This window comes from Penaeus japonicus, unplaced genomic scaffold (assembly GCF_977035675.1).
Source record: "Penaeus japonicus unplaced genomic scaffold, GWHDUDI00000001_assembly GWHDUDI00000029, whole genome shotgun sequence".
NCBI classification, from domain to species: domain Eukaryota; kingdom Metazoa; phylum Arthropoda; class Malacostraca; order Decapoda; family Penaeidae; genus Penaeus; species Penaeus japonicus.
The window spans coordinates 32,786,322-32,791,527 of NW_028234431.1; positions in this window are offsets into that span (position 1 = coordinate 32,786,322).

The window sequence follows — 5,206 nt, forward strand, 5'->3', positions numbered from 1 at the left end:
TATATATATATAATATATTATATATATAAATACATATATATATATATATATAATATATAATATATAATATTATATATAGACACACACACACACACACACACACACACACACACACACACACACACACACACACATACCTATGTTAAGTATCTTTTATATCTTTATATTTCTTTCTCTATTTGAGCATATATATGCTTCATATGTATGTATATATATTTTTTATTTTATTCTAATGCAATACATTTCTTTTAACATTTTTATTATCTTTAAAATACACTTTTTACACTAAATTCTACATAATATTTTTTCATCACTGGTGGTTCTTAGATTTGCCTTTTCCTCCAAGCTTCTTCTTATCTTTCCCCCTATTCTTCTTCTCTTCCATCTCCCTCTGCTTCCTCTCCTTCTCCTCCATCTCCCTCTTCTTTCTCTCCTCTTCCTCCCGTTCCTTCCTGACCTCCTGGCGCTTTGCTCTCCCACCTCCTCTCTGAGCACCTTTCGAGTTCTTCCTCTCCTCCTTCCTCTCCCTCTGCCGGAGCCTTTGCTTCTCAGCGTGGGACGAGGACGAGCACTGCTCCTCCAGGTGGGCAACCAGCTGGTTAAGGCCAGTCATGCCCACCTGGGTCGTAGTGACCACCTGCTGGTCCACGATGGAGGCGAACACGCGGGGCAGATCTTCCAGGAACTGCGTCTTCATGGGACCCGGTCCCGCCACCACAATCCTTTCCACCAGAGGAGACCTATCCTGCGCGAGGAAACAGCGCTCCATGCGCTCGTAGACCGCCCTCAGGTGGTTCTAGCGGCTCTCCTCCGCCAACCTGGCGAACCTGTTCTGAGACTGGCCGCCCTTTCCGTGCTTGTTTGCCACGCCGAAGGTCTTGTCGAACTTGACCTCGAAGGAGGCCAGCGTGCCGAGAGCCAAGGTGTGATGGTCTCCTTGTATCACAACGAAGCCGTACGTGGCGTCTTCGCTGTACTCGACCTTCTCCACAGGTGCAGGTTTGGCAGACACCGTCCTTGTCTCCGAGGAGACAGCCTTCTCCTCGGCGCAGCTGGCGGCGTTGTCTTCTGTGTCGCAGGATGGGCTGGGATCCTTCCGGGCGCGGCCGTTTGTCTGGAGAAGCTCCAAGACGCTAAGGGCGATTCCCAAGAGAGAGTCCTTGTCTTGGTCCACTCCCAAATCTTTCCTGAGAGAGGCAATGTCGGCCGTCTTGAGCTCGACGTCGTGGGTATCCTGCACACGGAGGAGCTCGTCGGCGATGGCAGGAATCATGGCAGCCTCGAAGCTCTCAGCGAGCTTCTTCTGGAGGCCCTTGCTTGCTCGCTCGAGGCCGAGCACGAGCTTCTCGCGGCTAAGCTTGTCCTTTTGAGACGAAGCCATAGCAGCGACACTATTAAAGTCTTCGTTTAGAAACTCTGATTCGCAGTAGCGCAAGTTGCCCGGTCTGCGGAGAGCCGATTCGACCGTTTGCGGAGAGCCGGGAAACACGTCTTGCTTGCACGAATGTTTGAGTTATAATTATAATGCCAGTTGAGACTCGAGAGCGATGGCCGTTGGCCCATGGACTTGGTAAGGAAGTTGATTCACACCGTTCAAAAAAAGCGTCAAAATTTTGCATAAAAATTTTGACGTGTAATTTTAGATACAAAATTTTGATGCATAATTGCCCACACACGTTTAGGCGTTTTTCCATCAAAATTCAGTATAGTCAAAATCTTCGACATGGATGCATCAGTGGCCATAGCACTAGTGTTCGCATTGGACTCTGATCAACCTCCTGGTAAACGTCGGAAATGGGCAAAAGACTGGATTTTAAAACGGGAAACCTACGGACACGTCAATTTGGCACTGATTTGATTTGGCACTTTTCTCCATTTTTCGAAGTTCATTGCCAAAATTTGTTCGTTTTTTTTCAGATCTTCTAATGTGGCGGAAGTAAAATGCTCACGATATTTCTGCAGTAGAATGCCATAGGCCTCGGCTTTCATAGCACGATTGCTATAATCATCCGACTTAATTCTCCACAAGGCTGGCAAGGTCCGATACACTACTAAAACTTCAATCAAAAATTTCTTTTCTGCCTTTTTCTCAGACATTGCGATCCTGTCTCCTCGTCAGTCACCTGCGAACTAGAAAGTTTGATCAAAATTTTGACAGGTGCCCACACACGCATCAAAAATTTGATCAATCAATTTTTTTTTTACATCAAAACGTCCTACACACACTCAAATTTTGCATCAAAATGTTGACGTTTTTTTTTTTTTTTTTTTTTTTTAAACGTGTATGGGCCCCTTAATAACAGTAATAGAAATGTTAAATATAAATTTCGCAATCCAACATCAGCGAGGTCGGTTGGCGCCACGCCGTCTGTCTCTCCCGGCCGCCGCTAGGAGGCCGTGTTGGTTGTCGAGTGGAGGAATTTCTCTCTTTATCATATCTTTTCCTTCTCTCTTTCTCTCTTTCTTCACTGTAGTTACAGAGAGAGAGAGATATCTCACATTTCCCTCATTCTGTCGCACTATTCCCATCCTCTCCCATTCTGTCTCATTTTTTCTCCTTTCCTCATTTTCTTTCTATTTCTCTGATTTACTCTCATTCTCTTATTTTCTTTCAATTTCTCTCATTCATTCATTCATTAATTTTCACTCCTTATCTTTAATTTCCTCTTATTATCGCTCATATCCTCACCCATATCACGCCCATGTGTGGGTGTGAGTGTTTGCATGCGCATGTTTATGTTTGCACGAGCATGTGTATATGTTTGTGTGTGTGCTGGTAAGCGCATGTGTGTATGCTTGCATGTGCATGTGCTTGCACGCACATATGTGTGTTTACACACGCATGTGTGTGGGTGTGAGTGTTTGCATGCGCATATGTATATATTTTCACGCGCATGTGTATGTGTTTGCACGTGCATGTGTATGTGTTTGGATGCACATGTGTTTATGTTTGCACGCGCATGTGTGTTTGCACGCCTATGTGTGTGCTTGCACGCACATGTGTATATGTAAGCACGCGCATGTGTATGTGTTTGCACGTGCATGTGTATGTATTTTGATGTACATGTGTTTATGTTAGCACGCGCATGTGTGAATGTTTGCACGTGCATGTGTGCTTTCTTGCATGCACATGTGTGAGTGCTTGCACGTACATGTATGTGCTTGATAGCGCATGCGAGTGTGCTTGCATGCACATGTGTTTGTGCTTTCACGCGCATGTGTGTGTGTCTGCACATGCATGTATGTGTGCTTGCACATGCTTGTGTTTGCACGTACATGTGTGTGTTTGCACGTACATGTATATGTTTGCACGTACATGTATGTGTTTGCACGTACATGTGTGTGTTTGCACGTACATGTATGTGTTTGCACGTACATGTGTGTGTTTGCACGTACATGTATGTGTTTGCACGTACATGTATGTGTTTGCACGTACATGTATGTGTTTGCACGTACATGTGTGTGTTTGCACGTACATGTATGTGTTTGCACGTACATGTATGTGTTTGCACGCACATGTGTGTGTTTGCATGTACACGTATGTGTTTGCACGTTCATGTATGTGTTTGCACGTACATGTGTGTGCGCCGATTTTTCTTTCTCCTTTCGCGCATAGATTGAAATACAAAATGGCGCTGGGACGCTTTCTCTTTCTCTCTCTCTCTTCGATTTGGCAATGTTTTCTTATGAATAAACTTTCCTTCAAATTAAGAAATATTTCAGTGCAGAATTCGCCGACTTCCCTCTCCTCTTGAGCTTAGATTCCCAAATCAAAAAGGCGCCGCGACACAAAAGAAGTTTGGGAGGAATCACTTTTCCAGGAATTTTGTCCACTTTTTTTTTGGCTTTAATGACAATATAGACATTATTTCTTGAATAGAAATTAAAAAACACGATCCTTCTAAAGGTGCATAGCAAGGGAATTAATAACTTCAAAATAAAAATGATTCCGAAATATCACGAAACCCATTTATTCATTTGATGGTTCTTTGAATCCAAACGCATTTAAGTCACAATTTCCCGCTTTCCCCTTTAGGCCTAATGCCCATCTCAGATATTAGAAAAAGGAAATATAGCTCTACGAAAGAACTATATAAAAAAAAAAAAAAAATCCCTTTCCCAGACGCAACTCGATCTAAATATTTCGGGCAAGGGCAGTCCTCATCGCAGTCTTGGTGATATTGCTATCTAGAAGCATCCATATTTTGTAAAATGAAAGACGACTGTAAGACTAACATTGTTATTAGTGCCAGGTGGTAGCAGTTAGCGTCGCATCATTAGCCCGACGACGGATTGAAAGGCCAACCTGCAAGCGTGACTTGCGCTCTAACAGCGGTGCTGTATCTTCGTTCGGTGGTTTTCATTACCATCATCCTTATCAATATCTCATTTATCTTTCCTTCTTTTTTACTGATTCACATATGTGTATATGCGTGTAAGAGAGAGAGAGAGTGAGTGTGTGTGTGTGTATGTGTTTCATCATCAGCATTGACATCATCATTATCATCATCATCATAACCATCATCATCATTATCACCTCTATCATAATAATCATCGTCATTGTTATCATCATTATCACTATCATGCATATATATATATATATATATATATATATATATATATATATATATATATATATATATATACAGTGTTTAAATTAACGATAATTACATCAATGAAAAGATAAGAGAGATCGCCAAATGGCAAACGATCAGTTCGGCTGGTCGAAAAATGCAAGTCATGCCAGCATTTACTTTGACTGAAAATACACCTTAAAGAAGCATTTTATCCTGTTGATTATTGAGAAATTGAGCGTCTTTCGTTATCAAGAAGCGAAATAACTGCATGCTTCTCATTAGCTTATTTTTGTCTCAATATACGCTGATGGTTGTCTTTCCAACCTACGAAGTCGACGATCTGTGGAAACAAGTCGACGAGATGCCCAAGGCAGAGGCGCCATTTTGTTTTTTGGGGTCATAATTATCGAGCGCTATAATTATCCACATTATCATCACTATTGCTCATTAGAAATGCTGTTACAATGTCATTTTTTCTTCATTTTATGAAAACAAAATCGTGTACAGCGATATCATTAAAAATGTTATTATCCCATCGTTATTGATGTGTTATCACTTGCATGTTACTATTATCATATCATTATCATAATAGTCTCTATTCTCTTGATCATTACCTGTATCACCAATGG